Raw genomic sequence first — 27450 nt, 5'->3', positions numbered from 1 at the left:
AATTTGTAGTCTTCCTTCATTCACTCAATTACATTTCATCTGGTTGATATAAAATGAACCAGTCTAGTGATATAGGCCTGGCATATTTTCTCTGTTCTCCAGAGATCAACCATGTGTCAACCAAGTAGAAGAAGAATAAAGTGGAAAAGTAAAACAACCCAGGCGCCTGGGTGGCTCAGTCGTTAAGCGACTGCCTTCAGCTCGGGTCATGATCCCAGGGTGATGGGATAGAGCCCCACATCGGGCTCCCTGCTCTGCAGGAAGCCTGCTTCTCCCTCTCCCTGCTTGTGTTCCCTCTCTCGCTGTGTCTCTCTCTGCCAAATAAATAAAACCTTTAAAAAAAAAAGAAAAGAAAAGAAAAATAAAACAACGCAAGACCAATCTAATTCGCGACCTAAGGCAGATGCGGTTTGCTCTCAGTCTGCCCCATGCCAAAACAAATGAACTTTATCAAATTCACGGAGGATGAATAACCACCCAAACCATCAACATCCGAGAAATAAAGCAAGCCACCTCATACATTTATTTTTAATTAAAAAAATAATTTTTCACTAATGGGTTCATTTGTACAATATGCACATGCATTTGAACCTTTCTGCTATTGCTTGCATGATAATATAAAACTCTCCATATAGATAAGGGTTCATCAGCCAGTCTTTTCATTCACAAGCCACAGCCCAGAGTAAAATTATAAAGTAAGCAATTTGTCTCCAACGCCTCTCTGTTTTTTATGCACTCCAACAGTAATTATTATTATTATTATTATTAAATAAATATAACACGTGTGATAGTCCTTTAGGTTATACAAGACACTTTCACATACATTATTTTACTTGGTCCCCACAACCACCCTGTGAGTTAAGCAGAGGAGATATTATCTCCATGTTACTGAAAGGAAAACCAAGTTGCAGAGAAGTGAAGTAACGTATCCAAAGTTGCTTAGCAAAAAATAGCTACCTGTGACTTGTACCCAGGTTTCCTGACTCCCAAGAATGAATGGAGAAGGTCCCATGATTATGGTGCCCCTGGCTGACTACTGCACTCATCTATCTCCCCTGGCATTTCTCCTGGGTGTGAAACCCTGCCTCCACATCCAGACTCACCTCATCTTTGTCCCGTTCTTTAGGGGCCTTCTTTCTGAGGCCAGATAACTAATAAGTGAACCTTTACTAAAATGTGAATGGACGCCACTGAGTTTGTGTTCTCCTTCTAGATAGCATAGAAATAATATAATAAGAGATGTCTAAAGTCAGAGACTTAACTCAAAGACTGTATTCTAATGGTGGTGAACTATCGAGCCAGGTAGGAGCTAGAAATGTTTTGCATATTTTAGATCAAGACAGATCCTACTATTGTTTGAGTCACAGTCACAAAGGTACATGGCTTGCCCTAAAGTTCTCTCATGAAGGCAGACCTACCAAGAAAACACCAGTACAGATAACATCCCACACCTTTCAAATCCCAGTTGAATGTAAGTCAACAATTATTGAGCACCAACTACTTATGGGCAATGGCCCACATGATATTGAAAGTCAAGTAACTAAAGAGTAAAATCCTTGATCTGCTACCAGGGAGCCCACAAAGAGAGATGAGAAACTACAGGTCTCAAGGGAGAGGCCGATGCTGGAAAAGAAAAAAGTAGCGATGGCATTAAACAGAGAATACCAGAGGAAAGAAGCCTCCTTTCAACAGAATTGACTTGATAAAGTTCTTGTACTTAAACCACCAACTTTGAGCAATGGTAGAACAATTAACTGATGGTTGTAATAAAGCTCCCAATACAAAAAGTAGACCTGATCTAATTACAATAATATATGTAGAAGATGGTCTGTAGAATTTGAACCCCAAAGAAAAGAGATCTAGACTTGGAACAGGACAGACCCAACTCTTTGAAGAATTGATTAAGGATTAAGGGCTTTTGCCAGAGTCACAGGAGAAACGATTAGAAATTTCTATCAATTGTATCTAATGATGTCTGAGTTAAAATACAGTGAACTTTATCTCAGTTCAATTTATCTCAGTTTTCTCTTTAGATGCCTTTATAAGGCCTTGTATTAAAGAAGCTTTTCAAGCAATGTTATTGACACAATCCTGGACTGAGTGAATATTACTGGCTACCATAGTTCCAAGTTAAGACCTAAAAAAAACATAAATGGACACCTCACAAAAGAGAATGTCAAAAAGCCAATAAACATAAGAAAAGATGCTCAACTTTATCAGTCACCGGGAGAAAAAATCTAATTAAGACCGTAGTGAGCTATCATAACACCCTCCCCAAATGGCTAAACTGTAATAGATTGATTACACCAAGGCTCAGCAAGAACATGGAGCAATTGGAACTATTACATTGCTGATGGGAGTGGGAATTGGTACATCTACTTCGGAACAAGGTTCGTAGAACCTACTAGAGCTAAATATACACAATGGCCCTTAACCCAGCAACTCTGTCCTGGATATAGCACTCATGACGACTAAAGCACATACAGGTGTAAGGATATTCATAGCTGCTTTATTTCTAAGAACTAAAGCTGAGAAACAATACAAATGTCCATAAGAAGTAGCAAGTGGTATATTTATACAGTGGAATACTGCTCAGGAATAAAAAGTAACAAATGCCACTGATAAATGGAGCAACATAGATAAATCTCACAGATACAATGTCGAGTGAAAAATGTCAGGCACAAATGGGTGTATACTATATAATCCTATTATATGAAGCTCAAAATAGGCAGCATTAATATATAGTGATAGAAGTCAGGATAGTGGGTGCCTGAGGTGGGTAAGGGGGGTTACTAACTGGCTGGGAGGGGCCCAAGGGAGACTTTTTGGATTCTTATCATGTTCTGAATATCTTTATTTGGATGGTGGGAGAGAGTGATAAAGACAGAGATGCATATATATGTAAAAATTAATCAAGCTATACATTTAAGATCTATGCATTTTTCAGTATGTAAGATGCAAAAAACCAGATGAGAGCACCCTTAACAAAGTGCTTCCCTGGTTGGGTTTTCTTGGTCCAGGTGGATCTCACACCCCTGTCCTCAAAGAGCTCAAATCTAATGATGGTGGGAGGGAATGAGTTAGTTTACTGCTGGACTACATAGGACTGTGATATGTACAAGGGCCACAGAAGAGAGTTATTAACCCTCACTGTGGACACAGGAGAGGTTTCAGAGGAGGTGACATTGCCGCTGGGTCCTGAATGGTGCATAGAACTAACCAGCAGAGAAGGCGAGGATGGGTGGGGGACATTCCAAACAGTGAGTACAACGTAAGTAAAGATGTGGAGATGAAAATATAAATGGCTTCCTCCAAGGGAAAGAAATGTAATGTTGTTATAGTAGAGTGGATTGTAAGGCCAGTCAGAGAGATGTAGTTAGGAGAAAATGTCAATTAGGGACGGACATGATGGGTCTTGAATGCTGTGGTTAGGTATTTGGGACTTGGAGCATGCAGCTAGGAGTTGGTTTATAGACAGAGCATGAAGACAGGGAATACGTGTCGATAAGTCTGAGAAAGGAGGTACCTGGTTTAGCTTTAAACCAGCTAGTTCAACCAAAAATGTCTGCCATCTCTGAACTCAAACAGGTCCCAGAAGTCTGCCCTGAAGCAGGCACGATCTACCTACCCATCCCATCCTTCCATGGCAAGTACTAAGCCCATCTTGAAGCCGGTGTTCTGGGAGCATTGAGTTTGGCTCTGAGAGTGATATCTTTGACTCCAACATATACCCAAGGTTCTGGACCTAAAGAAATGACCCATCAAATACAAAATTAGCCTCATGGGGTTAACATCAGATCTGGTCGAAGCCCCAGTTCCCTGCACTCCCATTAATTATGTCTTAATTATTTCTCCAAAGAGAAAATTGAACAAAGATGCTTTTAGTGATTCAGCCCAGATACTGGAGTTGTTTACATTGAGAAGAAAAGCCTTTGCTAAGACTTTGCTACTACAGTGCATTTTGAGCAATTTCTCTTATTCAAAGTACACTGTATCCAGAGTTTCAGCACATAGTAATTAGCATGCTCTTTAATACATGTTTTATTAAAAAAAAATTCAGAGGAATTTTCTAACATTGGCCAATAAGTCTTTCTTCATAGAAAAAATATGGATTTCCAGCTTTAATAAAGCTCTGAAAATTATTTACTGATATTTGTGGTGACAAAGTTATAATAGTAATTTGTTATTATATAGTCCCTTTCATACCAACATAGTTAAAATGTGCAATATTACTGTGGAATAAATTATGCTCATTTATGAAACATAGACACTTTTATATGAAATATGTCATGGAAACTGTTCGCTGAAAAAAATACATGACATGAAGCTAAGTCTCTGAGAGTTTAAGTCCTGACCCAAGATCAGACAACTATTTAAAAAAAGACCTTGGAGGGGCACGTGGGTGGCTCAGTCAGTTAAGCATCTGACTCTTGGTTTTGGCTCAGGTCATGATCTCAGGGTCATGAGATCAAGCCCCATGTTGGGCTCCATGCTCAGCACAGAGTCGGCTTGAGATTCTCTCTCTCCTTCTCCCTCTGCCTCTCCCGGCTCATGCTCTCTCTTTCTCGTAAATAAATAAATAAATAAAATTAAAAAAAAAAAAAGACCTTGGATTTTTATCCCATATTCCCAATGCTGGCCTGACTCTTACTCCTTCCTGGCCCCACTCCAAAGACAGGTCCCAGAGGTTATCACCACTGGTGTGACCAGTGAGCTTAGGACTAATATTAGTTAATAATGCCTGAGACAAAATTACAAGTCACAAAGGTCATCTTTTGTCTCCCCCTTCCTCTGGGCTCCCTTTTGCCATGCTTCCAGGTATCAGAGCATGTTCTCTCTGGTACCATCCAAAGCCATAGGGAGATCTTATGAAAGCCAAAACCTCACTCAGCGGGGCTAGAGGGGGTTTCTCTGAGATACAGTGAGTACAAGACAGAGCCATGGATGCACAACAGGGCCACCACAGAGTAGAGATTCAGCTGCCCTTCCTCCCACTTGTTTGAAGTCTGTGCCTTCTTCTTCTCTAATGTAGTAATACTTTCCTGGTCTTTGACCTCATCCTATGAATACCTCCATGATAGTACAAATCACCCTATCACTGTTTCCTTGACCATCGTCTCCAAGAGACAAGTCTCTTCCAAAAGAGTTTAAGAGAAACAAACAGAAAACTCTAACTTACTGCCTTTCTACTTTCCAGCTGCTTCTTTCTTCTCAATTATCACCCTCCAGTTAAGAAATACAATCACAGTTGTCCAGGATAAATGTGTTTACATTACATGGGATCCTACTTTATATTCTCTTTAGAAGGCGTGTTGCACAAAGAACACACAGCTTAATGACCCAGAACCACTAAATCAGCAAAGAGAGAGCGAGAGGGGGTGAGAGACGGAGTTGAACAGGGAATGAAGGTAGCAGAGACAGATGGGGAAGAGACAGCAGGTAGGAAGAAATCACTTCTGCGGAGGCCGACCCTGACTTCATCCTGATGCACGAATACACAGGACTACACAGCCCGCCACATAACCCACTCTCACCAAGAATATTAGTGCATAACACAAATTATACTGCAGAATTCCTGGGGGGCAGGGAGTGAGGTGGGGGCGGAAAAGTTTGCAGCATGCCCCCCAAAGCCCACAGCCTCATACGCTCCACAGGCCGCCTCTCCCAAGTCTCTGTGCCCCAGATGTCTTTTCTGGCCCCAGAACCCCAACCGCCACCCCATACCTAGATCTCTTTCCTCCCTTCTAGAGCAACATGGCTTTACCAATATGGGGTACACCATAGGACACAAACACTCAGCAAAGAGCCCTCCAGCACCAAGATCCACCCTCCCTGGAAAGTCAGAGATTATAAAGAGCACTTCCCACCGCCCCCATAACTGATAGACAATAGCTTAAGCAATTAGGGAAGGGAAACAGAAACTGGCATTTTTAAGCACTTCTTACGAACCAGCAATGTGCTAGAGTTTTGACATATGTCTTGCCCAATAGCAACACTTAAGATCCTTACATTTGGTGAAATGGACGCAACAAAGGAAAGAGATTATTCATGTTCTCGTTGCCCAAGCAGGATTTCCAGCTCCACCCCTCTACGAGATGTGCAATGTGCCTAAAATGAGATAGGAAGTAGCATTGATTTAAAGGAGCTGCTGACATGACAGAGAGATCAGGAATGCACCACGGGGTCCAGGCAACTCAGGCCATCTTTCGAGGCTTCAAGATAATTTGGGACCGGCTTCCAATCAGATGTGAAATGTTGCGTAGCAGGAAAGAGGATGGGTGGGGAGCTGGGCAGGAGGGACACGCATATCAGAATCTATCATTTTCCAATGCCAAACAAGGTTCCGTTACTCGCTCCAAATGTCAACTAATTCCTTCCACTTAAAGAAATTCTGTAATCTGCCTGTGACCGTCCTCCACGTCGACATTTGGCAGAGCCCCGGAATCACAGCAGCGCTGGCTGGGTGGGCGGGTGGGGGCTGGGACTCCAGGACCACAGACGGAACGACCTAATTTGCAGAAGGCTTTGGTGGACAGGAATAAAGACCGGTTCTCCAAAGCTGGGATGGGAAGTGCGGCCTCGGAGAGTCAAGGTTATTTTATCAGGAAATAAATCAGAGGCCTGTCCCATGACCACTTTTTTCCAGGCACATCTTGGTGACGAGGAGGGTGTGTGTTCAGACCACAGGAATCTCAAAACCACCCGGCCGCCCCATCAGCTCCCCAGGACACCAGGCACACGGCTGGTGAGAGCCCCCAGAAAAGAGCATTGTGGAGTTTTTGCTTTGTGTCTCTCCGAGCGTGCGTGGTTTCTTTCATTGGCGTTTTCTGTTTGTTTGCTTGCTTGTGTGGACAGCGGTGTGTGGAGGGTCGTGGCGGCCGACCCGCCCTCGGTGTGGAGTGGCTGACAAGAAACCCAGTGTCTGCCTGCCGGGCTCTGCTTCAGGCCCTCGGGGCGCCTGCCAGGCTGGAGGGGCCGGCTGGCGCTTCTGCTGGCCTGCCTCGCAAAGACCGTTCCAGTGGGCACCAGGAAAGCAAGGAGGGGAGGACTTGGGGGCAGGGAGCACGGCAGGAGTCCACCAACCTGTTAAGCAGTCCCAGGGAGGGAGGCAAGTGTCTGTCACAGAAACGTCCACGGAGAGTGCAAATACTAAGGCTCATGACAATACGCAGAGGCTGGGGACGCCATGCTCTGGCTGGCAGGCCCGACACCCTTTCCAGCAACAGAAACACATGTTCTTTTGGCAGGGACGGGGACAGGGGAGTTTGGGGTCCTCGTGGACATCTGTGAAAGGGCAAAAGAGGGGGGAGAAACTCTCCAAGGCAGCTGGACATCGTCCCTCGCTGTGGGCCTGGAGGTGCGTCCTACCTCAAAACCTGAAATAAACTCCAACACCCCACCTTCAGAGAAGGTGGAATTATTTTTAAGAATGCAGGCTTTTGCTCTGAAGCTATTTCAAAAGTCTAAGATGTAATTTAGTTTTGAGGGGGGAAAGCAACAAGAAAGAAAAAGAAGTAGAAACACAGTTATAAAAAAAAACAAAAACAAAAATAAAGTCCTAGAATTAAATTTTGCAACCGAAACACAGGCCTTCAGGTCCCTCATCAATCACAGCTCTGTGTTGCTGTTTTGGTGATTTGGTGATTCAGATTTCTGAATTTTATTTTGAATAGTATAATTTTCAGATTAAGATTTTAAAAGAAGTACAGGCTCAAAGGGAAAGAAAAAAAAACAAGGAAACTGCTCTTTATAACTACTTCATGCAGCTGAGGGCACGGACAGATGTGCCTGAAGGAATGTTTCTTCAAATTGTCCACTATTCCCCTGCCCCTGGCTCTCTACGCTGTGTGAGTTTGTCTTGCTCGAGGAGCTGGGCCTGCATATTATCAGAGAAAACCTCAGCTCTGTGCTTCCGTTCTGGACTCCATTTTCAGAGGCTTAACTCAGGTATAAAATGTGTTTGGGGCTCAAACTTGGCAGAGGACATCTCAAACCAGCAGTTAATTCTCTAATGTGTTTTCAAGGGCAAACATTTTTTAACTTACGTTCTGATCCCAAAGTGCAAGTAAACAGAAGACCATACACTGAAATTATCCATTGAAGGCCCCAGAGCCCGCAGGCCCCGACTAATCAGATCCCAGGGAAGGCAGTAGGTAGAACAATGCTACTTTTTAAATGGGACATCCTTGGTAGGGGAACATTTGCCAAGGGGAGAAGGGAAGCTGGGGTGAGAGTGGTGGGGGAGGGGGGAGCTGTTATGAACATTTCTTATAGTTTCAAGAAGAAACCTGAAAGGGGCACCTGGGTGGCTCAGTCTGTGAAGCGGTTGCCTTCAGCTCAGGTCATGATCCTGGAGTACTGGGATGGAGCCTGGTGTCAGGCTCCCCACTGAGCAGGGGGTCGGCTTCTCCCTCTCCCTCTGCTGCTCCCCCTGCTTGTGCTCTTTCTCTCTCTCAATCTCATAAATAAATAAAATCTTAAAAAAAAATAGAAAAAAGAAAGAAGAAACCTGAAAGATGGAGAAAACCCAGCTTCTTCTTCATTCTTCCTTCCCTAAAACTTGTGTAAGTTATTCTCTTCATGTCTAGAGTGGTCTGATTTTTAAAAGCACAGAATTTGATATCACAATCATTCACCACTCCTCCTTTGGGCATTTTTGCTGGGGCTGGGGTGTCTGAAAGATAAAAGGCAGGGCTTTTGGCTTCAGGGTGTCAGGTGGAGGATAGGGAATAAATAAAAAGATCAATAAAAGGATGTGATGGTGTCAGCCACATACTAAACATACTGGCAATAAGTGCCCTGGCACAGGGAGGTAGAAAGAATGGAAACGGTCTCAAAGGCCAGGCTTGCTAAATGAGGTTGACCAGCATGAGCTTTGGAGCCAAACATCCAGGCTTTAAACTTGACCCCACCTTGGACAATTTCCTTAACCTCTCTGTGTCTCAGTTGCCTCATCTATAAAATGAGGTTAAATATCAAAAATTTAAAAATAGAGCTACCCTATGACCCAGCAATTGCACTTCTGGGTATTTACCCCAAAGACACAGATGTAGTGAAAAGAAGGGCCATATGCACCCCAATGTTCATAGCAGCAATGTCCGCAATAGCCAAACTGTGGAAAGAGCCAAGATGTCCATCGACAGATGAATGGATAAAGAAGATGTGGTATATATATACAATGGAATATTACTCAGCCATCAGAAAGGATGAATACCCAACTTTTACATCAACATGGATGGGACTGGAGGAGATTATGCTAAGTGAAATAAGTCATGCAGAGAAAGTCAATTATCATATGGTTTCACTTATTTGTGGAACACAAAGAATAGCATGGAGGACATTAGGAGAAGGAAGGGAAAAATGGTTTGGGGGGGGAATTGGAGGGAGAGATGAACCATGAGAGACTATGGACTCTGAGACAAACAGGGTTTTAGAGGGGAGGGGGGAGGGGGATGGGTTAGCCTGGTGATGGGTATTAAAGAGGGCACCTACTGAATGGAGCACTGGGTGTTATACACAAACAATGGATCGTGGAACACTACATCAAAAACTAATGATGTATTGTATGGTGACTAACATAACATAATAAATTTTTTTTAAAAAATGAGGTTAAATATAATCCCGGAGTACCTGGGTGGCTCGGTCAGTTAAGCGGCTGACTTCAGCTCAGGTCATGATCTCAGGGTCCTGGGATAGAGCTCCATCCAGGTCAGGCTCCCTGCCCAGCAGGAAGTCAGCTTCTCCCTCTCCCTCTGCAGCCCCCCCACCCCCACCCCGCTCATTCACGTGCACATGCGCAGGCGCGCTCTCTCGCTCTCATAAATAAATAAAATCTTTTTAAAAAACTAAGATAAAAATAAAATAAATATAATCCTGGCCTCAGTGGGCTCAGAAAGAACTTGGAGCCGTGCCTGGCACACAGGAAGTGCGAAATGTGTAAACTGGTATATTATTATAAAGAAGCGCTTGATATTGGAGAAACCAGAAAAGAAGGGACCAGAGGTGAGAGGCGCAGTGGCTGAACTACTCTGCTCTTTCTTTTTCCTTCTTGAGTCTTTGATTACCCCCGACCTATTGCCCACGATTCCTCAAAGAGCACGGGCAGAGCTCCCCGCCTCGCATCTATAGTCCTTATCAGGCACCAGAAAGGACCACTGGAGACAAGCCTTGCTCTCCTCCCTCTGTCTCGCCCTCCTCCATTCAGACCCGCAAGCGGGGGGCAATGATACTTCCCAAACACCTAGCTTCGCTGCTCCCCAGTTTCCAAGCATTATACTTGGTCCAGATTCTTTTGAGTGCAAGCAGCAAAACTCAAACTCAAACCAGCTTTTGCAGAAGGGAGTTGCTGGAGGATGGCGAGGAGCCCCCAGACATGAAGCCTGGGAAGGCGGGGACAGGGGCTGCTCAGGGGGCTCCCAAGCCTCAAGCTGTCAGGATTTTCCTCACTGCTTCTTTCTACTTGTCTCTGCTTGCTGACTTTGTTCCTTTGGTCTGGCTTGCTCAGGAGGCAGGAACCCGGGCCACCAGCAGCTTCTGGCTCACATCTTCCTGTTTTGTCATGAGAGAGAGAAAAGGGCCTTATTCTCTGAGTTTTGAGCTGAAAGAATCCCAGAGAATGACTCTGGTTGGGCTTGGATCTCACAGCCACCCCTGCTAATCCCTGTGGCAGGAAGTGGGGTTGAGATACTGTGGTTGGGCCCGCTGTCTTCTCTAGAACAATTTCTGTGGCCAGGTACATGGAGTCCAAGAAGAATATGCCAGCTCCATCACATTCAGACACGCTGGGGTCAGGAGAGGTGGATGCTCTTCCCCGATACAATGAAGTGCTGTTCTCTACGACGGGTGCCCGGGAGACAAGCGCAAGGGCGTCTCCAATGAAAAGAACGGCCAAGTGGAGATCTGGCAGAACTGGGTGTTATATATTGTTAGCTGCCTTCACAGATTCTTCATCTCTCACCTTTCATTATAAAGCAATCCCATCTTTTTTATTTCATAAAGGCAAAATGCCTTGTGTGGGGACACCACCTCGCACAATTCCAAAAGCCTCCATTCACTTTCCATTCTAGAAGCTGAAATATCAAGTCAGTAGGACCCCCTGGAGATCTCTCCATGCCTTGTAAATGGTAGATACTCAGTGAGTGCTTGCTGCTTGAACGTATGAATGAATGATTATAATGTAATTTTATTTCCCAGATGCAACAGTGCAATTATAGATAGATCAACCGTACACCCATGTTAAAATACCGTAGCCTAAGGCAAGTCATTTAATCAGTTTAAATCCCAGTTTCTCCGTTTTTAAGATACAAAAATACTAATACGTCTCTCAGAGGATTGTCATAAGAGTTAAACAAGATAACAAATATGACAGTGAATACATATTCTTACAACACTCTTTCCCTATTAACTTTGTTCTCTTTGTTTCTGCCTTCGCAGCACCCCAGCCCTTTGAGGGAAAAAAGTAGCATTTTAGTACTAAAAGAGGAATTTCAAATAATTTAGTTCAGTGTTCTCATGTACAAACCACTGACTCCTCATAGGCTGTAGAATGTATTTTCAGGGGCTTTTGAGAACTATGAGAAATTGTAAATTTTGGTCGCTTTCCTTCCAAGAATAATGTTAAAACAAATATAAGCATATTCTGGATAAATTAGATGACCATCTTAATAGCAAATACCGCCACCAACCTCCTACTGGCACTTAGGATTTTGGGGGGATAAATAATTGCCAAACGAGGCTAAACTTAAGTTTGTATTCAAATCTCATAGCAGTTGGATAGATAGATAGATAGACAGACAGACAGATACACATTCAGACGAACACATATACCATTTGTTGAACGTCTACCCTGTGTCCAGCTCTCACCTACACATTAACTCAGTCCTCCCCACAACACTACAGGTAGGCTTATCACCCAGTTTCAGATGTCTGAGGAAATTGAGGCTCAGAGAGTTTATGTGACTTGCCCAGGGTTTTAAAACCAGAGAGTGGGAAGTCAGGACAAGCCTCATCACAGCTGCTGTAAGAAACCTTTCCTCTCCCATTGCACAGGGTCAGCTCTGTGCCCCTTTGAGAGTCCTCCAGCTAGTCCTCTTTCCAAAAGTCTTTTCCTCAGCCTCTCAAAAATCTCATCTAACACAAAGAAGAAACTTCCAGTAAAGAAAAAAGAGAAAAAGAGGTGTGCGCATGTGTGAGTGTATGTGTGTGTATCTCGCTACTGGATGGATGGATGGATGGATGGATGGACAGATGGATGGGAAAGCCAACAGACTTCTCTGGCAGATTACTTTCTACTTTCTCTCTAGGACACCTAATCCAGTAACAAATGTCTTGAATTATCTCTTTGACTTAAAATTACAAAAATGCAGAGACTTCTAAGAACTGGTAACTTCTTAGCAGCCCAAGTACTTTTAAAAAATGCTTCAGAAGGTTGGCAATTACAATACAGAACAAAGCATTTTCAAAGAAAACTAGCATTTCCTAACATACTATACACATAAGCACCATAGCACCAAATGTGCTCATATGTGTTTTCCTGTTTCATCTTTCCATGGAGCGGTGCCACACAGACCCTGTTATCCCTAGATCTCTTATCCCCTTAGTTTCAAACAAGAAAGCTGAGACTCAGAATAAACACCTACCCTAGATTGGATATCTAATATTTGACAAAGGCAGGATTTAAACTGGTTCTGTAGAGCCTACACCCTCTCTTTCTTCTTTCTGTTCTGTTCTTTCTTTTTTGTATGTGTGGTAGCAAACTCTTAACTTCATATCTACTTTTTTTTTTTATTATTTCTCTTAACAAATTTTTCAGTGCACAGTATGGCATCATTTATCATAAGCACGATGTTGCATAGTAGATCTCTAGAACTTACTCGTCTGGCATAACTAACACGTTATCCCCATTGTTTTCTCCCCTCAACTTCTGGTAACCACCAACCCACTCTCTGCTTCTATGAGTTTGGTTATTTCAGATACTTTCATATAAGTGGGACCATGCTGTATTTGTCCTTCTGTGACTGGCTTATTTCACTTAGCAAAATGTCCTCCATGCTAATCCATGTTGTTGGTTATGACAAGGTTTCCTTCTTCTTTTAAGGCTGAATAATACCCCATCATATTAACTTACCACATTTTCTTTATCTAGTCATCTGCTGATGGACATACGGGTTGTACCCACTTCTTAGCTATTGTGAATAATGCTGCAGTGAACACGGGAAGGCAGATATTGCTTTGAGATCCTGATTTCAGTTCTTTTAGAGATATACCCAGGATTGCTAGATCACCTGGTAGTTATATTTTTTTAAATTTTTTGAGGAACCTCCATACTATTTTTCCAAAGTGGCTGCACCATTTTACATTCCCACCAACAGTGTACATTCTAACACCAAATTTTTCTTTCATCTCAATCACCACTTTTGTCTATGGAATTTATATAAAGTTCAGTCCTTTCACAAAGAAAGTCAAAGATGATTCTGCATCAAGACCACTAAAGAAGATGATAATTCACATGGCAGCACAGGCAACAGGTGAAGTTCCTACTCTCGGGGAATTTTTATCTTGGGAAAAGATGGACAAATTGATTTTTGAATATTTTCTGATAGCACAATATGGGGAAAAGATACTGGATTAGATCAGCTTGTGGAACTTAAATTCTTAATTTAGAAACTCCTGGTCAAATTTTCCTTTTTGCCCCTCCCTTCCTCCCAACCTTCATCTTTTGATATTCTCCCATTTGTACTCTATGTTCCAACAACTACTTGTATTTCCCCAAACACTCCATGCTGATCTGTGATTCTATGCCTTTCTTTACTCTGTTAATTCTGCCTGGAACAAGTTTTCCACATACCACACAACCTATATTCCCTTGTCCACCTGGAAAACTTCCAGAAAATCCAAGGAGATGAGTCTGGAACTTTCCAGACCCTCCACTCCCCTCCATTGCAGTCATGTTGTCCTCTATACTACCCCTAAGCCTTGAATAGCTTGTGTAGAGCTAATTATGGTATCCTATAATTATTTGTCACACACTTGTCCACTCTGCTGGGTTCTATGAGGACAGATGCAGAATTTACTTTTTTAAAATATCCCCCTGTAGTGTAAGTACCTGACTTAAGCTTTTTGATTGCTGAGGCGTCCATTTCAAAGATACCCATCTTAAAGAAACTTAGTGCCGGGGCGCCTGGGTGGCTCAGTCGTTAGGCGTCTGCCTTCGGCTCAGGTCATGATCTCAGGGTCCTGGAATCGAGTCCCACATCGGGCTCCCTGCTCCGCGGGAAGCCTGCTTCTCCCTCTCCCACTCCCCCTGCTTGTGTTCCCTCTCTCGCTGTGTCTCTCTCTGTCAAATAAATAAATAAAATCTTTAAAAAAAAGAAAAAAAAGAAACTTAGTGCCAGCCATATGACACAGCTACTGGCAAATCAAATAGGTACAAGAAGCAGGCCACCCCCATCCATGAATTCCCCTTTTAGAACACCCTGGAGAAACCTAGGTAACTGACCGCTTGAGTGACCTGGCGTCTCCCTTCTCATTCCCTTAATTCCCACTCTTATGTTTTTAAATTCTCCGATAAAGAATGAACCTGCTAGGGGCACCTGGGTGGCTCAGTTGGTTAAGCAACTGCCTTCGGCTCAAGTCATGATCTCGGGATCCTGAGATGGAGCCCTGTGTCAGGCTCCCTGCTTAGTGGGGAGCCTGCCTCTCCCTCTCCCTCTGCCCCTCCCCCTGCTTATGCTCTCTTCCCCCCCTCCAATAAATAAACAAAATATTAAAAAAAAAAAGAATGAACCTGCTAAACCCTAGACACCCCACACTCAGACACTAATAAAGGCAGAGCCCTAGGTCTACATGCTTTCTCCCTACTCATGACCTTGCTGTGGGGCGCTTTGGCATACCATGTACCCTCCAGAACCTGTGAGTAATAAATCTTGTTCTTCAAAGTTCCCCGAAGGTTGTTGCTGAGGTGTGTCCTACAGTCATGTAATAAGAACCATAAAGGCTGGTCCAGCCCCAACATTGGCTCCAGACATTGGAAAAATGTCTATGGGGGCTTGTCACAAGTAATACAGGCCCAGGTGAGTGCCCCCAGGGTGCTCCCAGCCAATAGCATCACTATTGATAGGCTGAGACCAACACAGCATCCCCACACAATGCCATACCACGAATGATGTTTAACACATGACATTAAATCAAACTGAATTGATTGTGAAACAACTGAGAATGTGTAAACTTGAGACTTTCAAGACTTAAGCTCCTTATAGCGTCTTTCTCATGTCTTTGGTTCTAGTGCTTGTCTCCTATTTGTATTCTGGAGAGCTTCCCTCTGAATAATTTGTCCTTGCAAGTAGTCCTCCCTTCCCAGTCCTGTTCCTTCATTCAACAAGCATTGATTTGATGCCTGTTGTATGCCAGACACAGTGTTAGAGCTACGGATAGAAAGACAGACGAGCCAAAGAACTCTTTGCAATACAGCAAGAACTTTGCAATACAGCAAAGTTTCTAAGGCATGTTGGGAAAAGAAAAAAAAACCTTAAAACACAGTAGAGAGGGGTCGTTACCATGTAAGAGATGCAACAAAGTGCCTTGAGCGGTCAGAGAAGAGGGAAAGCCCCCAGAACGCTGCACCAGGGAACACTATCCAAGGGGAAGGATGCTTGAACGAGGCCATGAGGGGAAGGGTTTCAAAAGCACGTATGCATTCTCTAAATTCCCCCTTAAAACAAGATATTTGCCCACCATTCTTTACAAGTAAAATTGCCCCTTATTTCAGGGAGTTTTTCACCACAGTATTGCTGAGTTTCCTTCCTGTGTCTTCATCAACTGTATTGAAGTCCTGGAAGACATTTTCTGCCAACTTTGACAAATCCATGTAAATAAGCTGGAAGGGCCCTGAGAACAAAAAAAAATGCCATTATTGTGCTACTCTTACTGTTGTTGTTGTGATTAATGATCTTATAATAACACTGCCAGAGAACATAGTCAGAATGAACTAAACCTCGAAACAAATGTTCAGGAAAACAAAAAAGGGTTTTCTCATCATATTCAAGGAAGATAGAGAAACAATGAAGGCTCAAACCTGCCCAATGGGAGAGACAGTGTCATCGGAGAGTAAGAAACATGAAACTCTATGGTTATGGTGTTGCTTTTATCTTCTCTATTTAAAAAGGGGAGGGGGAAGATTGTTAAAAAAGGAAATCACTTTCTGAGTGATTCAAGTCTCCATGCTCCAATGAATTTCATCAGGAAATCAAGAGACCCCTTGAGTGAATGCTACTGGGATTTCTGAGAAAAATGGGAGTGGAACCAAATCATCAGAAATTTGGTACATGTTGTGTTTTTCAAAAACTGAACATCCAAAAGCTCAGCCAAAGCCATGTCAACCAAGCACAATTCAGATCTACCTCAGTGTGTCCAGTGAGGTGGACCTATCAGGAAGGTATACAGAACGAGAGCCTTCCAGAATGGAACTTATTGTAAAGGAAGAAGGATTTGGACTGACAAGCTTGGCCCCATCAAAATGCTCTGATTATTGGAGGGAATGAACAAATGATGTGAATGTGATGTGAATGTGTCACTTAGACTTGTCAGAAAACTGGCAATCTCATATATTTGTGGAGTTTGATCAGGTACCACTACCAGTTTGGAATCTATCTTCCCTTTGGAAGAAGGAGCAGGGTCCAGGGAAAAGGTAGGACTGAGAGATGCTGCTATGTTTTGTTCTGTTGTTATAAATCCACTTTCTGAGCTTTGAATTGGATGCTAGCCAAAAGATAAGGATGGGAACTCTGAACACTGGAGGGAATTAAGAAGGGCTAGTTTTTCTAGCTTCTAAATTTGTCAACAGTGGCAAAAACATTCTAGGGGAATTAATCTATTTCTTATGCTTGTTCTAGATGTGTTTAATTTATTTTTTATCATTTCTCTTCTGATAGAAGAATGCTCTACCTTTACATCTGTAGTGTCTCTCAAAAGCCCATCACTGAGCAGAGACTCTGCTAATTGTTTTAGCGTGCTATGCTGAGGGACATGAACAACTGAGTTATAGGAGTTGTTTTGGTCCTTTTTGGAAACCAGGGTCATTTGGAAGTCTGTCCCCCACCCCCTTCCCTCGTCCTAGAAAGAATAGAAACTCTGTCAATGCTCAACAGCTCTAAGTGGGGCTGATGTTTGTCAGATACACCTTAATGTTATGTCTGTTGTGTTTCTTTAAACCCAATACCTTTAAGTGAATACAGAGAGAAGGTGCTAGCATTTGAGCTTTGCCTATGGGGTTAGACTTAATGACCTTTGAGATTCCTTCCAGTTCTGCAGTTTGTTTATGTTGAGAGTTGTATAACCTCCAATGAGATATAGAGTCATCACAGAAGGATTCGGAACCATTTACAAATTTGTGGTGAAAATGGTAGACCAAAGACTGTAGGCATTCTTATCGGTAATGTGGGAGCAAATAGTTAAACTTTGCCTGAGTTTTTAAGAATGAATGAAGTCTTTAAAATATGCCTTTGAGATGAGGATACCACTTTTAGAAATGTATCCTAAGAAAATATTTAAGAATGGTGGAGTGTTTTCCAATACCGCCATGCAATTGTCCAAGTCTCAGCAGATACTGACTAGATATCCTACAAATTGAACCGAATTCTGACACTATCTGCCTGGAGTTAGCATCAGACTTCACAGGTAAAGGGCTCAGTTCCACAAGACTGTCCCCACCCCCACTTCAGATGCCAATCAAGAGTCCAGGTTTTTACCTGTGTTTCCAACCAACTGGCTATAAAAATCAGAGGTTCCCACAACCCACTCCTCTGATTCAATTAATTTGCCAAAGCCGCTCACACAACTCACACAAAACAGTTTACTTAATAGATTATCAGTTTATAATACAAAAGATACGATAAAGGATGAAGTCTAATAGCCAGATGAAAAGGTACATAGGGGCAAGGTCCCAAAGTTCCCAATGAGCACAGGAGTCTCTATTCCTATGGAACTAGGGTGTGTTACCCTCCTGGCACATGGATGCCCTCACTAACCAAGATGTTCATCAAATATCATTGATCGAGAGTTTTATAGAGTTTAACCTGTAGTCCTCTCAAAAGGACTTTCCCCCCTTACCCTTCCCAGGGGTTGATGGGCAGGGCTGAAAGTTTCAGTTCCAACCTTCTGATTACTTGGTCTTTCTGGTGAAGAACCCCATTATGAAGCTATGTAGGATCCCCACCCCATGTCACTTAATTAGCATAAACTCAGGTGTGCCCCCCGGGGCTCCCTATGAATGGTGAAAGATACTCCAATCACTCAGGAAATTGCAAGGGTTTTAGGAGCCCTATGCCAGGAACCAGGGACGAAGACAAATATAGTCCTTAATGTGCCACAGATCTTTCAAAGAACTTAGGTAAAATGTGTATATGATGTTTTTGTACCTCTGAAACAAATAATACATTACATGTTAAAAAAAAAAAAAGAAGAAGAAGAAGATAGCAGGAGGGGAAGAAAGGGGGGCGTAAATCAGAGGCGGAGATGAACCATGAGAGACTATGGACTCTGAGAAACAAACTGAGGCTTCTAGAGGGGAGGGGAGTGGGGGGATGGGTTAGCTTGGTGATGGATATTGAGGAGGGCACGTTCTGCATGGAGCACTTGGTGTTATACGCAAACAATGAATCATGGAAACTACATCAAAAACTAATGATGTAATGTATGGTGATAAACATAACATAATAATAAAAAAAACTAATGATGTATGGTGATTAACATAACATAATAAAAAATAAATAAAAATAAAAATAAAATAACTTTTAAAAGCAAGAAAATATTTAAGTGCCTAACAGTGGGGGATGGGTTGAGTAAACCGTGGCCCATGTGTGCACTAGATACCACGCAGTCACCAAAAAGGAGGAAGTACAGGGCGCCTGGGTGGCTCAGTTGGTTAAGCGACTGGCTTCGGCTCAGGTCATGATCCTGGAGTCCCTGGATCGAGTCCCGCATCGGGCTCCCTGCTCGGCGGGGAGTCTGCTTCTCCCTCTGACCCTCTTCCTCTTGTGCTCTCTGTCTCTCATTCTCTCTCTCTCAAATAAATAAATAAAATATTAAAAAAAAAATGAGGAAGTATAGTGTATTTATCAAAGTGAAAGAGCAGATTATAAAAACAGTATGACAGTAAGATCCTATGTTTGTTTGCAGCAGACCATATACAGACTGAAAAAAATTCTTGAAGGAACTACACCAAAAAATAAACAATTATACATTATTCCCTCTGATGATGGAGTAAAATATGACTTCTATTTTCCTCTCTTTATATTCCTTTTCTAAATTTCTGCTGTGAGTAAAAGTTTGTATTGCAAAGAAAAGTTTAAAAGACCTAAGTATGTATTAATACGTGTATTGATTTTTGCATTCAATATTATTTACCGAATACCCTTATTCACCAGGCCTTGTGGATACTTGAATTTCTCTCTAAAATTCTTCACTGATTATTTTCTTAGTAATATATAAGCAAAAGGAGCCTAGTACAGCAATTTAAAATCAACAAAAAGGTTGAAAAACTTATGGAAAGTCACACAATGAATTCGAAACAGCCAGCTAGGACTTGTAACCTCAGATTCTTAAAGCTGAACTCCAAAAAACAGATGCTATTCTACTAGTCCTGACTTCTTCTCATTGTTTATTGGGGGCTGAAAGGTACCTGGATGAAGAAAATAATGGCCCCAATACTCTGCAGCTGCCCCCATCAAGAAGCATGGTCTGTTTCTCCACCCTCCAATCTGAGCTGGTGCGTGACTGGATTGTGCCAGTTCCGTCCCCATGCCTCCAAAGACCTTGCGGTTTCCACTCTTTTAGAACCTTTGACCACTGCGTGAGTCAGCCTGGGCTGGCCTGCCCGAGGATGCTTGAGCTCGTGAAGAAAGACTCCAGTCATCCCATCGTCCAGGTGCGGCCATCATAAACCAGTTGGCCCCAGCTGCCCTACCAGCTGACCACAGACACAGGAGCAAGCCCAGCTGAGGTCAGCAAAGGCCCGTCCCAACCATCCAAACCACCCAGAGGAGCTCAATCCCAAATGCCAACCCACCGAACTGCGAGCGAAATAAATGTTTGCTGTTTGAAGCCAGAAAGCTTTGGGGTGGTTTGTCATGCAGCAAAAGCTAACTGATACATCTTGGCTCATCTAATCCCCCTCGTTTTTCAAATGAGGAAACCAGGGAGGTGAACCAAGTACCCCACTTAGTGTCACACTATAAATCACGAACCTGGAAAAGGACCCCATTCTCTTGGCTGCCAGGCCTATGTCTGAGCCACTGGATGCTTCAGAAAGGAAAAGGTTAACAGTGTTCACATACACAGACTGAATTAAAATCTTGGCAAAACCAGTGCAGTGAATGGGCTTCAGGTCATCATGTGTTCCATGTCTTCCTGCCAGCTCAATAGTTTGGCTACAGGAGAAAGGCAAAAATACTGTGTTGTGCTCTCCCCTGGTCTCATCCCAGTCAATTCCAAACACTCGGAGACCACCTGGGAGCTAGGCCCTTGGACACCTCAGAAGTGTCCACTCTCTCTCTTCTCTCCACTTCTTTTCCCTTCTCTCCCTCCCTCACTTTTCCTCCTCTCCCTTCACCTTCTTTTTCTTCCTCAATCTCTCTCTCTCAGAAAGTATGTCCCCTGACGCACCCCCCCTGTCTTTCCCTGACTTCACCCACCTCCTCCGTGCCCGGAAGGGGTCATGATGACAGAAAAACAAATCGAAATCACAGCCTAAGCCAAGCCTCAGCATTGCAAGTCATAGGATGCTCCACTTTGAGGTGCTTGGCCCCAAACCTGAGCCAATTAATCCAGCCACCCCTTGTGTTAATTAGGCCTCATTATTCCCCAGTTACAGCCCGGGAAAACAACCCAGAGCGAGTGGCGGCTGGACCCACGGAGGCAGGAGGCAAAGCCTGGCCCCCCTGGCCCTGGGGCGGAGGCTGGGCACAGACCGCTAGAGCCGCAGTGCTCCCCCCGCCCGTGTGGGCCCAGCGGCCGGTGCCAAGGGGCAGTTCCAACTTTTCCTTTCTCATTAGCCACAGGTGTGTTTTACCACAGCCTAACCAGCAGCTACTATTTATTCTCCGGGATTTTCTAAAAATGTGCTTTTGCAGCCCTTCAAGCCAAAGGCATTCCCAGCATCGCTCTTTATTAAATCGAGCCACAGAAATGTATTGAAAATCATGAGCATTTGGAAACATACTGAGTCCTTTATGGCTGAAATAATCTAATAGACAAGCTGTTGTTAATTTACAACCTTAATTTTCAGACACACTTCTTGAGTCAAAAGTACTTCCTGCTCTGCAATTCCTGTAGGGATACAGGTGGCCCAGGACTAAGTACACATCTACTGTACATTAAAATGTATTTCTTACTTAACTTAAACATTTCTGAAATCTCAAGTTTATGTCTAGACTGTTTTAATCAGCTAAATGTCATAATAAGCCATATGTGGGTCTTGATCGGTTACATATACCAGCCCTACTCATAAAGTATCAAAAGGTGTTTTTAAAGAGAAGTCTGTGTTTGCTTTACCAAGAAAATGGTGCTTTCAGTCTATCATATCAGACATGTTGGCAGGCAGAAAAGGACTTTACGTAACCGGTAGAAAAAAATGGCGTTTTCTCCGTCTTCTCCCCCCTGCCCCCCATGTACTGTTCCATCAATAGCACTTTTAAACTGCAGAGTTTTGAAGCAATACCCTTGTCTTGGTCTAAAATGTCACTTTGACCACTATCCACGAAATCTCAACACTTAGAGAAAGCAGGTTGGTGTCAAGCAGGTATGTCTGTTCCTGCTATTCTTATTGTACTCTGCAGTCGGTTCATTCCCCTCTGAGTCGGCCTGCACCTGCACCTCTCAACCCCAAAAAAGCCATCAGGCCACCCAAATACAAGGATGAGGGAAAGTAATAGCATTGCTGACTCAGGAGACAGCACCCGTCATGGCTCAGGGGTTGTGTTAGAACTTACAGCCACAGTAAGGAACATGAGAATCCTGGTGCCTGCTCTCATGGAGCTTGCACTTTTACTGGGGGAGAGATATTAAACAAATAACTCCACGAGTAATCATATAAATGCATTTTCATTAGCGCTCTGAAAAGGAAGTACTTGATAGTATAGACGTTCATTCCAAGGATGAAGCTGGCATTGAAGGACAAGGAAGGTTTCCCCAAGGAAACGATGTTAGGCATTGACCTTAAGGATGAGTAGGTTTGATCGGATAGAAGGTGGGTGTGGAGCTGGTAAAATGACAATTACGTAGAAAAATAGGAATGGAAGGGAGGGCTGGAGGGAGAGAGGGAGAGAAGGGACAGGTAAAGGGAGGCAAGGAGACAAGGGGAGAAAGGACAGGGAGGAGAAGGAAAAGGAAGGGAAGATGAATTCAAATCTGTTACCTCCATACTTTTACGACAAGTGAGGAAGCATCAGAAAGTATCCAAAGTAACTGTGTTTCCAATTCCAAAGAAACATAATTGAAAAAGCACTCATTAATCAAATTGGAAAATAAAAGCTTTCTTATCAGCCTGAAGAGGATTCTTAACTTTGAAGAGAAAAAAAAAGAAACACAAAATGATACTTAAAGAGAAACAAGTAAATTAGGTCTTAATGTTGGCACTTGATAAAATTTTATGAACTGTGGATTATTAATAAGAGTTCTTGCATGTAGACTATTTTGGAGATAAAAATGGCCATAAAGCTCGTTCTTACCAAGCCTGGACAGAACTTGCTCCCCATGATACCACGCAACCACATAAGTGCTCTTAGTTCACATAACCAGATAATAGGAAATACTTTTTTATGATAATAATTTAAAATGATGATGTTTTCTCTGGGCATCTCGGTGCATTTTTCTGTCTTCTTGCACTGGAATGAGCAACTGGCGAGGGGAAAAGAATGTGGAGGTTCCATTTGTGTCTCTTCCTTGAGTCTGCAAACTGCATTATGCTCCGTGTGTCCCGTCTCAGGATTGAATCAGGATCTACACTCCGCTTGAGCCTCTCTAGGCACGGGGTTAGTTTGGATGCTGTTCATCAACTATTCCTGGTTGTTCTCCTTCCAGAAAGATGGTATGATTCCACTTCTCCACCCCCCACATTTGAAATGAGGCTTGGCCACATGACTTGCTTTGTCCAGTGAAATGTTAACAGAAGTGATACAAGTCACTTTCAGGTGGACACTCTCTACCCCTTTGTCTTCACCTATTACAGCAACCTCGTAAGTACTTATCAAGAAGGAGCTCTGTCACTCTGAAATCCTGAGTGATTACACAGCACCCTGCTGGCCTGCACTGCACATGGTGTGAGAAATAGAGCATACTCCATTGAGCCACTGAGATCGAGGGGTGGTATGTAACTTACTCTACCCTCACCCATTCTAGGTCCATAAGGACTGATGTCAGGATACCTTTTTTCATGTTTGCCTTGCCACCTTCCCTTGTGCTGCTCTTTCAGTCAAAATGATCAGTCTACCGCCTAATACATTTGGAAATCAAGAAAGTACCAAATGTATATATGTTGTGACTCAAAAATTGGGGCTTCCAAAATAGCTCCTCCTAGAAAATAGTGACCCACAGTGACGGTGTATCCTCTGCTTTGGACCTGCACCAGAGAAAGGAGTATGGACCATGAAGCAGGACCCTCCACCGGAAGCTGTAGACAAGAGTGATTAGAAGCACGCATTCTAGAAACAATCTGTGTGGGCTCAATTCCTGGTTCTGCCATTTATTGTCTTTAACCTTGAATACCTCTCTTGAATTATCCTTTCTCTACCTCAACTTCCTCCTCTGTGGTGCTTATGTCTTCCTTAAGTTTATTGAAGGAATCAAAGGAGATGGTGCAGGTAAACCAGGAAACATGCCTAGTAAGTGCTGGATAGCTCCGGGTATTCACACAGTAATGTTAAAAAGCTGGAAATGGTTTTCCTGTCCCTTGTCATCCTTGCCACCCCAGCATATTACACAGACCATTATGTGGCTCGTATACCCTTTTTCAAAGCCAGTGTAAAGTGCTCATGCATTCTTGAACTCATTAGAGTGCCCGAAAACCAAGTTGCTTCCCAAATCTTCCCCAACTGCTTTCACCAGAATTTCCAGAAAAATCTCACTCTGCTACAATTATGACCACATCCCCCACCTCCAACACATGCCTGCCTTCTAAGCGAGTTGTTATGTTTATGCACAAGGCCAGCGGTATCAGGTGCCACCCGAGGACAGACTGCACTGGGAAAAGGGACTGAAGCAAGAAGAATCAGAGGCCACGTGTGAGCCTGTACCAGGAAGTCTAGAAAGGTGGCCACACTCTGATCAGTAGGACTCTGAAAGAACTTCATGGGGTGGAGAGAATGCACTGTAATCCCCTTTCTGATTATTGGAGACTGAAGTAAAGATTTTTATTGTTTATCAGCATTAGATATCAAATTTGTTATTTTTTTCTGGATGCAACATCATGCTTGGACTGCTGACAGAGAAAACCTACTTTGTAGGAGCTAGGCATACATTCAGTGAGGTTTCTGCAAGCCTCTCTCTCTCTAGGTGCCCCTTTGGTGTTCTCCTTCATCCCTACACTCCATAAATTTTTAAAGGACCTCTCATTTCTAATATACCTTCATACCTTAGTCCACTCGGGCTGTGATCACAAAACACCATAGACTGGAGGGGGGTGGGCTTAAACACAGACATTCATTTTCACAGTTCCAGAGGCTAGAAGTCCAAGATCAAGGTGCCCACCAATTGGTTCCTAGTGAGAGATCTCTTGCTGGCTTGCAGATAGCCTTCTCACCATGCCCTCATGTGGCAATGAGAAAGATATCTCTCTCTCCTCCATCTTCCTCTTCTTATAAGGCCACTAATCCCATCATGAGGGTGGAATTATCCCTAATTATTTCTCATCTAAAGGCCCCATCTCCAAATGCCATCATATTGGGGGTTAGGGCTTCAACTTATGACACAAAAATTCAGTCTATAACACTCTGTGAGAGCAGATAGCCTACATTAGGAGCTAATTCTGACCTTCAAGATTTGGGAAGTCCATTTAGTTCTACTTGATCTATTTTACTTTTACTTCTTCAGGAAGAACTTACTAATTATGCAAAAGACACCATGCTAGAAACCAAAGGGGAAGACTAAGAAGACATGATCTTTGCCCTCAAAGGGCTCCATGGTCCAATTGAAAAACAGAGAAAATTGCAGTATAAACATAAAAACATATTTTTAATTAAAAGGATGTCTATTTCAGTAACAGAGTTGTGAAATAAAAGAGTGCTATGAAAGGGTTAGGGGAAGCAGAATAATACGATGGTTGAAAACTCAGGTTCTGGAATCAGAAGGATTGGCTCTGCAATTCCTTGCTGTAATGATCTTGAAAAAATTAAACAGCCATTCAAAACTTGTTTCTCTATCTGTAAAATGGGGCTAATAACATTACTACCTACCTCATAGGCCTGTAAAATTCTTAGCACAGTGAATGGCCTGGAGTAATCACTCAATAACCATTAATTTAAAAAGAAGTGTGGGTGGAGGAACATTTCCACATGGGACCTAGAGAGAGAGGAGAATACTTCCCAGAGGATGGTAAGATTTTATCTGAATGTTCAATCCTGGCACTGGGGGAGGAGTTCAGTGGACTGTAAGCGGTAAGGGTAAGAGGCTGGGAAGCACATGAGTTTGGGGAAATGTAAGTAGATGTGTCTGGGTGGAACAGAGGGTCTGGTTAGGGAGACAGAAAGATAGACCAGAAAAGTGGGTTGAACTTGGACACTGGGTGTCCTTAAAAGTCAGACCAAGGAGACTGGGTTTTGTCCCACATTCTACCTTTTTCAGTAAAATGGGGCACCTTGTCTTCAGTTCTTATGAAAAATGTTTTAATTCAAAGTACGTTTTCCTAATAAACCCAGATACAATCATGAAAAAAAATCTGTTTTTCCCTTTATTCTGTTCAAGAGCAAATCCCAGTTTGATTTTATATTCAGAAGCTTGTTCGGCCCTAATGTAAAAAATACATAATGGGACTCAAGTGGTATATAAAACTATTTCAAAGAAATTTTAATTAAAAAAAAAAGTTTAATGAAGCCCCTTTTTAACCCTAAAGACACCAAAGGGAAGTGAATTCTTAGACTTTTCCCTACTTCTTTTCTAAGATAAAAGCTTTTCTAAAAGATTAAATATGAACAGCACGCTAATTTAATCTAATTGGTAAGGTCATTCAGAGCTGGTGAAACTTCTGAGTTATTCAATATGTTTTAAGTTATCTTAATACTTTCTAGAACAATACAAATCATAGGTTAATAAGGTGTTTGCTAGGCAGACATCTTAATGAACAGATAATCACTGGTAATTTTGACTTAATGAGTTCTATGTAAATGCATTCTGTTAAAATGGCTTAAAGAATGAATGGGAAAGTTCTTTTCCCTTTTAAACACAATCATACATCCAATTAGTCAGTATTCGGTACAAAAATGAATGAGAGAGTCTCCCTGTGGTTCACAGTCTAATGTGGGCAGATGCTACTGTAGAAGTAAAACCAGAGTCTTATCAGAGCACCTAATGGGCAATCCTCTTGGTTCTTTGCATTATTGCTTTTTTAAGTCAATCCCATTTTTAAGAATGGCAGAAGGTAATGTTACTATTCCATCTCACAAAGATTTAATTCCATTCTCATCAACTCCAAATTAGCGGATTCCAAACATATTACACTCCATATGCATTACACTCATCTTCTAAAATTTTATCAGTAGAAGCAATGTGTTTGCTCCAAACTTATTTCTTTGCTCTTTTCTTATTTGAGACCTCAACTCTGAAACTTTTGGGGGTAAAAAGGTGTCTGTTTACACATCACAAGGTTAAGAGCTTCTTGATGATGATGTTTGCAGCTTTAGTCTTCTTTTATTCCCTAGATCCTAGAACAAATTAATAGAAAGAAAGGAAATGAGTGAGTGAGTGAATGAGTGAGTAAATAAGTGAGTGAATTAGTGAGTGAATGAGTGAATAAGTCAGTGAGTGAATGAATGAGTGAGTTCACGAGGGAGTGAATGAATGAATGAGTGAATTAATGAGTGAATGAATAAGTGAGTGAATGAGTAAATAAGTGAGTGTATTAGTGAATGAATGAATGAGTGAATTAATGAGTGAGTAAATGAATGAATGACTAAATGAATGAGTTAGAGAATGAGTGACGGGGTGAGCGAGTAAGTGAATGCTCTAGGAAAACAGGGCTTTGTCCAGAGAACAGTCATTTAGTTGAGGTAATTTCATCCAATAACATAACAATCATGACCATAATAATTAACAATCATTGAGTGCTCGCTGTGTGTTATGTTTTATTCTGAGCACTTTGTGTTTGCTCATTTAATCTTCATTGTACAAAGGGTTGTCTTTATTTTACAAATAAGAAAAATGGGCCCAGACAGGTTACACAGTGTCAGGAGCTAAACCATATATGAG

General features: G+C 42.6%; 1 long non-coding RNA gene across 2 annotated transcripts in view; it reads right to left on the bottom strand.

Annotated features, from left to right (window-relative positions):
• Positions 1 to 452: 452 nt before the first annotated feature.
• Positions 453 to 27450, bottom strand: part of LOC135364073 (uncharacterized) — a 64378-nt gene continuing 37380 nt past the window's right edge. The window contains exons 3-6 of one of the 2 annotated variants that reach the window (XR_010410541.1): positions 14105 to 15885; positions 7084 to 8674; positions 6010 to 6108; positions 453 to 3745 (exon numbers count right to left, since the gene is read on the bottom strand). This is a non-coding gene — a long non-coding RNA (uncharacterized LOC135364073). Of the gene's footprint in view, positions 3746 to 6009; positions 6109 to 7083; positions 8675 to 14104; positions 15886 to 24606; positions 26907 to 27450 lie in introns of those variants that run through there. The other variant, XR_010410540.1, reaches the window with a different exon arrangement.

The sequence above is a fragment of the Mirounga angustirostris genome, unplaced genomic scaffold, assembly GCF_029215605.1.
Source record: "Mirounga angustirostris isolate CCGP_5_RB_7025 unplaced genomic scaffold, mMirAng1.0.hap1 SCAF_4, whole genome shotgun sequence".
NCBI lineage: Eukaryota > Metazoa > Chordata > Mammalia > Carnivora > Phocidae > Mirounga > Mirounga angustirostris.
This window is presented reverse-complemented; position numbering and strand designations above follow the sequence as displayed.